The following is a 12,203-nucleotide window of genomic DNA, read 5'->3' on the forward strand; positions in this document are numbered from 1 at the left end:
ACTGTGGGGAGAACAGACATGGGCAGGAAGTGAGGGACAGTGTCAGTACCACAATTCAGGAGTGACAGGGTGGTGGGGACTACGGGGAGAGGAGGGTGTGAGGGATGAGATAAGCAGGGAGAAGGAGGTAAGAAAAAGGGGCAGGGGAAAGAATTCTAAAGCCCTGGAAGAGCCTAGCAGGGGGGTTCTTTGCACTCGTATTTAGTACATTTTGTGGAACTTCCTAAAAACGAGTGGCCTCTTAATGATGAAAGAAAAGTGGGTTACAAAAATACCAAATGTCCAAATAAAATATGCACACTGCTTAGATGTGCACAGTTGATGAAAACAGGCCGTGCTCCCGCATTGGGGCTGCATGGCGCTCTTGCAACTCCGAGTGATGACTACAGGCCCCCGGTTGCAATACACAGTAACAAACCTGCTTCTCTGTATTCAGGAGATGTTCTGGACTCACGGGGAAACTCACACTACGGAATGAAGACAATTTTAAATGCAGCAACCAGAGTCACAGATCCACAGCACCCTTGAGCACTGTGAATTTTTCTCTCAGGCCTTGTTCTCTGCCTCATACTCAATGTACTTGAAGGTCTGATTCCAGATTTTCTGAGTCCCTCGGCCTCCACTCAGGTCAGGACCAGAAGCTGGTGTTCCTCCCTCAGAGACTAGAACTTTCCGAAGAATAGGAGATTATCCCAGGTGCCTGCGTCCTGGCTGTTGACTTAGTTCTGTGCTCCCTGATTTTTTTTATTCTTCCTGTCAGTAACCCCCAAGACACACGTGACCCATCACCCCATCTCTGACCATGAGGCCACACTGAGGTGCTGGGCCCTGGACTTCTACCCGGCGGAGATCACACTGACCTGGCAGCAGAATGGGGGACCAAACTCAGGACACCGAGCTTGTGGAGACCAGGCCAGCAGAGGATGGAACTTTCCAGAAGAGGGTGGCTGTGGTGGTGCCTTCTGGAGAAGAGCAGAGATACACGTGCCATGTGCAGCATAAGGGGCTGCCAGAGCCCCTCACCCTGAGATGAGGTAAGGAAGGGGATGGTGGTTACATCTATTCTCAGGGAAAGAAGGAGCCCTTCTGAAGCCCGTCAGCAGGGTCAGGGCTGAGTCCTGGGGTCAGGGCCCCTCACCTTCTCCCTTTTGCCCAGAGCCATCTTCCCAGCCCATCATCCTGATCATGGGCATCATTGCTGGCCTGGCTGTCCTAGGATCTGTGATCACTGGACCTGTGGTCGCTGTTGTGATGTGGAGGGGGAAGAACTCAGGTAGGGAAGAGGTGAGGGGTGAGGTCTGGGTTTTTTGTTCCACTGGGGGTTTCAAACCCCAGGTAGAAATGTGTCCTGCCTCATTACTGGGAAGCACCATCCATACATGGGCTGACCCAGCCTGGGGCCCTGTGTGCCAGCACTTATTCTTCTGTGAAGCACATGTGACAGTGAAGGACAGATGTATCACCTTGATGACTGTGGTGTTGGGGTCCTGATTCCAGCATTCACAAGTCAGGGGAAGGTCCCTGCTAAGGACAGACCTTAGAAGGACAGTTGGTCCAGGACCCACACCTGCTTTCCTTGTGTTTCCTGATCCTGCCCTGGGTCTGTAGTCCTAGTTCTGGAAACTTCTCTTGGGTCCAAGATTAGGAGGTTCCTCTAAGATCTCATGGCCCTGCCTCCTCCCTGTGCCCTCACAGGACATTTTCTTCCCACAGGTGGAAAAAGAAGGAGCTACTCTCAGGCTGCGTGTAAGTGATGGGGGCGGGAGTGTGGAGGAGCTCACCCACCCCATAATTCCTCCTGGCCCGCATCTCCTGCGGGCTCTGACCAGGTCCTGTATTTGTTCTACCCCAGGCAGCGACAGTGCCCAGGGCTCTGATGTGTCTCTCACAGCTTGTAAAGGTGAGGCCTTGGGGATGCCTGAAGTGGGTGGGGGTTGGGGCAGAGGGGAAAGGGCTGGGTAATGATGATTCTTTGATTGTGACATTTGAATGTGTGATGGGCTGTTCAGAGTGTCATCACTTACTATGACTGATCTGAATTTATTCATGACTATTGTTTTCTGTAGCCTGAGACAGCTTTCTTGTTTTGAGACTAAGATTCAGGATTTCTTCACACCTCTCTCTATGACTTCAAGAGCCTCTGGCATCACTTTCTGCAAAAACATCTGAATTTGTCTGCGTTCCTGTTAGCATAATGTGAGGAGGTGAAGAAACAGCCCAGCTGTGTCCACCGTGACCGCTGTCCCCATGCTGACCTGTGTTCCCTCCCTAGTCATCTTTCCTGTTCCAGAGAGGTGGGGCTGGGCATCTCCATCTCTGTCTCAGCTTCATGGTGCACTGAGCTGCAACTTCTTACTTCACTACTGAAAATAGAATCTGAATATAAATTTGTTTTCTCAATATTTGCCATGAGATGTTGATGGTTTTTTAGTGAATTCCTAAAATTTGAAATAGGAAATAAAGACCTGAGAACCTTCCAGAATCTGAATGTTTTTTGTGCTGAGTCTGTTGCAGGTGGGGATGGAGAAGGCTGTGAGGAGCCGTGTGTGGACAGGACCTGTGCCCAGTTGCTGTTGAGTCCATCATGGGCTTTATGTGGTCAGTCCTCAGCTGGGTCAGCTTCACTGCTCCACGGTCCTTGTCACTTTAGTGGAAACTTGTCCAGTGGGAGCCGTGACCACAGAAGCTAAGACATCTCCCAGGGCAGCCCCTGCACATCGGAGTCTCTGTGTTTCTGAGACAAAGCTTCAGACCCATTCAGCTCCTGGCCTCCTTCTAGGGTTCTTCTTCTGCTCTGCTCTCCTGCCTTCTCTCCCTGCCCTGGTTCTAGTGATCTTAGTGCTGACTCCAATCCCAACCCATGAATCTATAAAGCAGAGTTTAATTTCAATTTACATTTGCTTGTAAAATTGGGTCCATAGTCAAGAACTGTTCTTTGCTGAAGAGAGAAACCTTATTAAGTGCTGCAGAGTGCCGATCCTAGGGTGGTGGTGGTGTGGGAGGAGGGATGGTGGAGGGAGGGCACGAGCAGCACTGGGGGACCTTGTGCTGTAGCTGCCACAAAACAGCACTTGACCTGAGTCTGTGTTAATAAAGATACTGCCTTTAGAATAGGAGGTGCTCTACAGTGATCATTCATTCAACTGACCTTTGTTGTTGGCCAGATATAGGACCGAGTGGTTCTGCATCGGGGGAACATCATTGAAGTAAAATCAGAAAAATCTCTGGCATTTTGAAGCATATGATCCAGTGTGAAGAGGCAGACGATAGATACACTATAACCATAGTAAGTAAGGAAAGTGCTAGAAGGTGGTAAGTGCTGTGAGGCAGATGATCCAGGCTGTGGGCAGTGGGGACAGGAAAGGTGGCTGTTATGCTGAGGTAGTCAGTGTGTGCCACATTGCAAAGGTGACCTTTAAGGAAAGATTTGAGGGACATGAGAAATGTCCACAAGGATGTTTGGGGAAATTCTTTCCAAACAGGAGAACCTCCTGTTCAAATGCACCAGTGCAGAACGCCGTATTCGTTCCCAGAAGGGCAAGGAGGCCAGGAGGGCTGGACAGAGAGAAACTGAGATGAGGGCAGATGTGTGGTCAGAGCAGGTGCACTGATGTAATAAGAGGTTTCAAATGCTGGAGTGTGGGGGGTGAGAAAAGAATGACGATTTTAATTCGCAGAGCAGTGATTCAAGATGAGAACTTTATCTGGTACCTGGGAGGCACCCAGAGTGTCTGAATGAACCAGTGACTAATAAATAACATCCTTCCACCCATTCCCTCAAAAGTAAGTTATTACATCAAGTGTTTGTCTATCCCAGCTCATACTCGAGATTATTGGAGTGGCATTGTGTGATGGTGAAATGATTATTCACACATCTGCCCTTGGCATTGTCTCTTACTAGGATTTAAAAACCCAGGTTTGCAAGATCTCAGAGGATCTGGGTACATACTGATATTTTATGTCAATCTTTATATTTTCTTGTGTGTGGAAATATTTCTGGGGAGAGAATCTTTACCATTTATTAGTTTTTATGTGACCCCCTCAAAACCTCAAGAATCCTAACTTCTAGGTTAGAGGTAGGACCACTCCATGTGTGGACAATGAACAGCTGGTAGCAACCTGTTTAGCAGATCTAGGGACATGAAGTAAATTCTTCGTTTTAAAAAATCTTTTCCTCTGGGACCAAAGAAAGTAGAGGTTTACAAGCTAATTCTTACTATAAGTTTCTTTCTGTGGGATGGTGATGGGTTTTTCCTCCACCAAATAATTTTCTGATTCTCTAACAGCAGTTGGGAGTCCCAGAATTTGACTCAATTCTGACAACTAACTACCTGGAGTTCACCTGAGACTCTACAGATTTAAGGGCTCAGTCCCATGAGACTGTCCTCACTTCAGATGTAAGTCACAAGTATCGGGTCCCAAGTTACCTGCACTTCTGTCTAACACGGCTGCAAAGTCAGGGATCGCTAACCTCCCAATTTTCAGAAATTTTTTAACTAACTGAAAGAACTCAGGAAGTTGCTATTGTCATGTAAACCAAAAAACATCTGAGACAGGTTTCAATCAGTTTAGAAGCTTATTTTGCCAAGCTGAAGATGCACCTTGGAGAAAGAGACACAAATCACCATAGCATCTGTGGCCCATGCTTTTTCCTAAGAGGGTTTTGAGGAATTCAGCATTTAAAGGGAAAAGAGTAGGCAGAAGAGGAAAAAGGAACAGTCAACTATGCTTTCATCTCATGCTCAGTAAATCTGCATTTTACATAAGCTAGAGCAAACGGTGGGTAGAGAAGTCAAATATGCGTTTGTCTCCGAGCGGGTGGAGGGTTGATTTCTAGTCTTGTGTTTGTCCTGTACCTGTGAAGATAAGCTGTCAATTTACATTGTCGGGGGAACTCAATAAAACTCTGATTCAGAGTAAAGATGTTGGGGCCCACAAGGAATTATCTTGTGAGCAAATTGTGAGGGAGGCCACCCGGAGAGAAGAACAAAGGAAAGGCAGTTTTTCCATCACTCAGTTTCCAAACTTAACTTTTATTTTTGATAGAGTGAGTTTGGAGTTCTGAAATTTTATCTTTTTTTCACACTCAGTATTGCAGTTTATTATTGTTACAGCTTAAATCAGCAGTCCCCACCTTTTTGGCACCAGAGACTGGTTTCATGGAAGACAATTTTTTCACGGACCAGCAGGGGTGGCAGGGGGTGGAGGGAATGGTCTCAGGATCAAACTGTGGCGCCTCAGATGGTCAGGCATTAGTGTTTCATAAGGAGCATGCAACCTAGATCCCTCACATGTAGAGTTTACTGTAAGGCTCACACTCTTATGAGAATCAAATTCTGCCACTGATCTGATAGTGGGCAGAGCTCAGGTGGTCATGCTCATGCTCATGTTCTCTCACTTACCAATCACTTTCTGCTGTGTGGTCTGGTTTCTAACAGGCCAGGAATCTGTACCAGTCCACAGCCTGGGGGTTAGGGAAACCTGGGTTAAATTATGCCACTATAGCAGAACACCTGAGACTGGATAAATTATAACGAACAGAAATTTATTTGATTCATGGTTGTTGAGGATGGGAATTCCAAGATGAAGGGACTGTATCTGGTAGAAAGCAAAGGGGCAAGAGATGGTGAGAGGCAGAGGGAAAAAGAGGTCAAACCCACAGCCTCAGGTTCTTTTATGTTCAGACTTAATCCATTAATAGGGGCAGAGCTCTGCTGGTACAATCACCTCTAAGAGGTCCCATCTCTTAAAAATGTTGCATGGGGGGTGAATTATCCAACAGATGCTTCTCTGGGGAAACATTCAAACCATTGCAGCTATAAAGGACACAACTGAGCAGCCAGATGAAGAGGTGCACAGGGTGAGGTCCGGAAGGGCTCTGAACACAGAAGCATCTGTCCCCATGAAGATGAGCTTCACCATCCTCCCAGCACATGGGCACACAGTTGTGCTCACCGATTAGGAAGCTCTCTAAAACTCAACCTCTAGAGTTTTCTATGGAAGTTTTATTGTGTAGGCAAGATTAGTTAAATCACTGGCCATTGGTGACTGAGCTCAACCTCCAGCCCTGCTTTCCTTCCCAGAGGTAAGGGATGGGGCTGAAAGTTCCAATCCTCTAATCACAACTTTGTGTTTCTGGCAACCACCAACCATCCTGAAGCTACCTAGGAGCTCCTCAGCCCATTGGTCATCTCATTGCTATATTAAAATCACGCTTATCACTGAGGAGACCGCAAGTGTTTTAGAACCTGCTTGTCAGGAAACAGGGACAAAGACCAAATATTTTTATTGGACCACAGATCACACCCTGGCCTCTGACCACATTATCTCTTTTTATAATTTTTATTTATTTATTTTAGAGGCAAAGTCTTGTTCTGTTGCCCAGGGTAGAATGCAGTGGCACAATTGTAGCTCACTGTAACCTTGAATTCCTGGGCTCAAATGATCCTTCTGCCTCAGCCTCCCTGCTTTATCTCAGATGCAAATGAGATAGCATCACAGGTGCACATCACCGTGTCCAACTAATTTTTATTTAAAATTTTTTTTTCTTCAACCACAATTACTTTTGCAGCCCAACTAATTTTTAAATAGTTTGTAAGAATGGGGTCTCACTATTTTGCCCAGGCTGGTCTCAAACTCCTGGCCTTAAATAATGCTCCTACCATTGCCACCCAAAGTGATGAAATTTTAAGTGTGAGCCACTGTGCCTGGCCAATCACAGATCTCCATTATCAGAGGAATCATAAGAGTAAAAAGAACCTGGCACATTACCAGAACCCTGTTTGATCATAAACAATTATCCTAGAGCAGTCCAAAAACAGGAGTAGTCTCAGCAACATATAGATGCACCCTTTCAGGCATCTGGGAAAATTGAGCTAAGAGACAATATCATCTCCTGCTTATGCCTCTTTCAACTAGTTCATGTTACATTGGATTTTCCTCGTTATGTAACCCATTTAGTCATTCATTTACCCTCAGCTACTATTTCTCCTTCTCTTCATTTATACCAAACATTTCCAGTTTTAGAAGGAACATGAGGTTCTGCTGCTGTGCTGACCTAGACTGCGGAGAGCAATACTGTTCTAGGAAGTGTCTCCTGTCAGTCCATTCCAGTTAACAGAGGTTAGGGTTATGCAGGTAGAGAGCTGGTTGGCTATCTGACCCCAGGCAATACGGCTGCATTCGGTGTTAATCCCAACTTTCCCAGATGCAGTGAAGGTGCAACCTATTTCTCCAAGCCCTTAGGAATTCTTGCATAATGGACATAAAATATATTTACAGTTTCTTGCTTATGAATAATTCCTGTTTCTGAACTTTTATTTGTATCCCTAGGCCAGAGACCACTGCATCAGGTATGAGAAAAGCAAGCCGAGATAAAGTACAGTCATCATTCCAGTGTCCTCCCATCTTGGGAAGGACTGTAGGTAGATCACACCAGCACCTTCCCCCACTCCACAAGGAAAAGAGAGATACTCTCATGTCAGGTGTGAGCTCACTCATGAAGGTGTGTAAGCCCCCCCTTCATGCTTCCCCACCCTTGCTTTATACACCCCATGTTTCAATGGACTATTTTCATTCTCTATGGAACTCTTCCTCTGAGGAGAGTATCTCTCTAACCATTATTGGGCATTCTGAGCAAGCACATTTTCTGGTGTGAAGAAATGTGACTTGGTGGTCCACGTGGTTGCAGTATCTCCCATTTAAGTTCAGTGTAGCACTCCGAGCATTTGCATCTGAGATAAAGCAGGGAGCCCTCTTAGAAGCCTGCCAGGGCCTCCCAACACAAAAATAAAGGAAAACCTTCAGTTCCTTCAGGAGAAATTCCAGGCACCTAGCCAGCCTTAAAAAGTAAGTGAGTGAACTTATAAGCAAGAAGGTAATGATAGCTTAAAACCATAGCCGAGGAAGTTAGAGTCACAAGATGTTGGATTCTCTATAAAAACTAAAGATAACAACTTAACATGTGTCCTGGAGTTGTTTTTCAGAAACTGGGATTCCTAACAGATGCAGTGACGGGGAGATCTCATAAAGGGGAAACTGAGGACTGAACCCTGACCACTGTTCTTTCTTCTAAATTTCCTTCTGAGGGTCCTGGAGAGAGTCAAGCCCATAGGCCAGGCCTGAACACTCCTCTCTGCTGCCCCCAACTGTGTAAGGAAGCTGTGTAAGGAAGTTTTGCTTCCTTATCAGTCACAAATTAGAGAATCTTTAAATCTACCTATGACCTGTAAGCTCCCTCATCAGGATATTACACCTTTTAAGGTCAAACCAGTAAACAACTACTATGCATTGATTTCTGATGTGGACTGTAACTTTGCTTTCCTAACTTTAAAATTTTACCCCTAACTTTAAAAACCCTTGCTTGTGAGCCATCAAGGAGGTTGGGTCTTAACTGTGAGCTGCCTGATTCTCCTTGCGTGGCACCCTACACATAAATGCCCTCCTTTCTCCCACTACAAAAATCTCAGTATGGATGTTTCTTTTTACTGCCCCAGGTGAGTGGACCCCAGTTCAGTTTGGTAACACATCTACCACCAGCGGAACGAAGCCCACTCCAGGATGAGGATCTATTTCTGCCAAGGCCCATTTGGTGATTCCTGGGGCTACTGGTATCAGTCTAACTTGCCAACTATGTATTTTCAAAGTCGTCCCACAAGAGAACCTGCCACATAGCCATAAGCTGTCTCTGTCTCTCTAGTTCTTAAGAAAACACTTCTGGCTGAGCATGGTGGCTCCTGCCTGTAATCCCAGCATTTTGGGGAGGCAGGTGGATCACAAGGTCAGAAGTTTGAGACCAGCCTGGCCAACATGGTGAAACCCTGTCTCTACTAAAAACACAAAAAATTACCCAGGTGTGGTGGCACACACCTGTAATCCAAGCTATTCAGGAGGCTGAGACAGGAGAATCACTTGAACCCAGGAGGTGAAGGTTGTGGTGAGTGAAGATCATGCCATTGCACTTCAGCCTGGGTGGCAGAGCAAGACTCCATCTAAAAAACAACAACAATTCTTATGGATATTTTGTGCTTGTGAGGTGGGGAATGCAAGAGAAAAATATCTTGATTCAACCTGTCTCTGCATTGCTAGAGCCCCAGTGTCTCCTTATTTCATGGACCCAGGGGATCACCACAAGCAAGCATGTGAATTTTCTTCCTTTTTTTTTTTCTGAAATGTGATCTTGATATGTTTCTCTGGCTGAACTCAAATGTTACTCAAACTAAACTCTAATTCCTGGACTCAAGATATCCTTCTGCCTCAGCTGCTCTCATAGCTGGAATTACAGGTACACCTGGCAAACCCTTAGACATAAGTGCTTGTCAATTCAAAACAGCTTCCAGATCTGGAAGGGAGTTATTCTGAGGGGCATTGAACAGCACCGACAGGATGATGCTGAACCATCCATGAGAAACTGCCCCGCCCCTGATCCAATCACCTCCCACCAGGCCCCACCTATAATGCTGGGGATCACATCTCGACATGAGATTCAGGCAATAATAACATCCACTCTATATCAGGCATCAACATGTCTTACATTAATGAACCTCTCAAATTACTATAGTAATTTCCACAGGACTGTGTCTCATACATTTGCAGAATTTCAGAGACTGGAGAGACCACTGAGTTTGCAGAAGGTGTACACCAGCCCAGCTCGAATTCACATCCAAAATGGCTGAGCACCCAACAAAGATAGGGCTTGACTCTTTATACGTGAAATACACAGTGGTGAAAAAACAGGTTTACAGGTGCAGAACAAAGACAATTTATCAAGCAATAACAGGCACATAGCTCAGGCTTACATATGAGTTTTGCTATGCAATACAGATACTTGCTATCTGTAGAGCTCAAGCATTCCAACACAGGCCTTATCTGTTGCCTTCCACTACAGCACCTACAAGGCTGGAGTCCAACCTGCTTGGGCATTTCTTATGACATTTGCTGTGTTACAGAAACTTACAGTTATCAGCTCTAGAGAACAAGAATACAAGAATTTATAAACTTATAAAACTTGCAAAGAAGGATACCATTCCAAGGGACAGGGGAGGACTCAGGGAAGTTTGCTTACAGAGGAAAAGTTTATTCCTGCTCCTTTTTACTGCATTAATTTTATTTTTATATTATGCTGTTTTATTAATTTTTTTTCCTCTTCATCCCCCCTTTGGTAAATTTTATATGTAAGTAATAGTTTTAATAGAACGCACAACAATAATGGCCTCCTCTTTGAAGATAGTACTAAATTATATGTAGGAGAGGGTACCTGGGTAGGACACATGTTTTAATTGCCTTCTATGTAGGTTGCACCTTGATTCTTTAGGCCAAAGTTTTACTTTCTTTTACTTTGAGATGACTAATAGAGGGTAGGCATGCTCCGTGGCTGCTCTGCTTTAGTACCTACAGTCAGGCATAGTGCCAGGGCCTTTTTCTTGCTTTGGCCTTCATGCCCCTGTGTGACTGTGCCTGTCTTGTGTTGCTCCTTCCTTGAGGAATCTTACCTATGATTGGCTAGCCAGCCATCTTCTGGGGCAAGATAGGATGCCATGGTGGTCCTGATGAGAAGGTTTAGATAGAATTTCTTGAAGCTGATTGCAGGCCTTTGAGACCTTTGCCGTGATACACCTTTGAATGACTTACTTGTGCTAACAGGCATTACTTTAGCCTTCTGTGCTTATTGAGATGCTGCTGAGTTAATTTAATTTGTTTTACCCAGTCACTCTGGTTCCTGTTTTGGTTTAAACTTAAGGCAAGATTTATAAAAGTCTGATGAGCCCATTGCCTCCAGGCAGCTCATCGGGGCAGGGGGTGATAAATTTTCTTCCTGAGGAATGGGTTGACACTTAGTTAAGGCCATTATTTGGGTGGTGGTATGCCTGGCTACCACTGCTTCTATAGTTGATTGTATGCTTCTGTTAGAGGTAGGAGACATGGAAGGATTTAACACCCACCTAGAATAAGCACAACCCGTCCGATTAGCATTTCAAATCCTCCAAAAGATGAGAACCAACCTCGGAAGAGGGAGTGTCTGGTGATCATCCAGTTTTCCAAGTTTGAACTGGGACATGGACTAGTTTTCTCATTTTTGCAGTTATTTCCATGACAGCTTTTCCATTATCATCAATTCCTAAGCAACAATTAGTTAAGTTAAACTTTCCACATACACCTCCTTCTTGGGCAAGGATATAGTTCAAAGCTAGCCTGTTCTGGTAGGTAGCATATCTTACTTTTGTGGGTTGCATAGCCAACTGATCTAAAGCCAGTGCAGTTTCATTAGTAATGAATTCAAGCATTGCTTGTATCCTTAGAATGTGGTTGAGCATATAAATAGGCATTTGGTAACGCCGTGACTCATCCTGTGCCCAGGTAGCTGGCCGATAGTATTGAATCAGTCTTTCAGGGGGCCAATCGGTGTCTTTCCAGTCTCCTATTTTTATACCTCCTCTGATGTCTAAACCCTTTTCTCTAGTTTTTACTTCATCACAAACAGGGTATCCTAGAGTTTCTTCTAGCTGCAAAGGGAGTAAGAAGAAAGATGGTCTGATTGTCCCCAGTACGCAGGCTCCCATCCGTTTGGCTGGTAACTGCCGATAGGCCCATTGTTCACAAATCCAATATAAGCCAGGGGTGCCTGCCAGCTATTGCATAAGGCAACAATGTCTTGAGGCATAATTTCCCTTGCTTCCCATGGCCACTGAGCCCCCATGTTAGTTCCTCCACAGACATAACAAGAGGAAACACCTAGATTGCCCGCTATACTGTCAGCCAGCTGAGCAAACAAGTTACTGGCTACTGGGGGGGAGGTTCAAGTAACTCTTGGTTAGTTTTCTTATAGTTTTCATAAAATGACTTGAAAACTCAGAAATGTTGCTGAGCCAATGAATCTGCGTTTTCTTAGGAATACATAAGATAACTGTTTTCCTATCACTTAAATGCATTGTGATACAATAACCTGTAATTCCTACAGGCAGGTTTGGTTCGAGGATTGTAAGGGTTACGGGTTGGCAGTTGTCTGCCTTACAATTTAGTTTAATATTTTCATAAACATAGTTTCTTTTGCTGGTGGTTTCTTGGTGGTTGGGGTATGGGTCCATGTTTGGCAATTCCTGCAGTATGTCTCTGAGCAAGTAGAAGGTGGGCAATCGGGTCTATAACAGTAAATGTCATGTCTATTGTTATTGCTGAGTTTACTGGGTCAGATTGTCCTTGTCAAT

This window comes from Cebus imitator, unplaced genomic scaffold, assembly GCF_001604975.1.
Source record: "Cebus imitator isolate Cc_AM_T3 unplaced genomic scaffold, Cebus_imitator-1.0 Scaffold799, whole genome shotgun sequence".
In the NCBI taxonomy this organism is placed as follows: Eukaryota; Metazoa; Chordata; class Mammalia; order Primates; family Cebidae; genus Cebus; species Cebus imitator.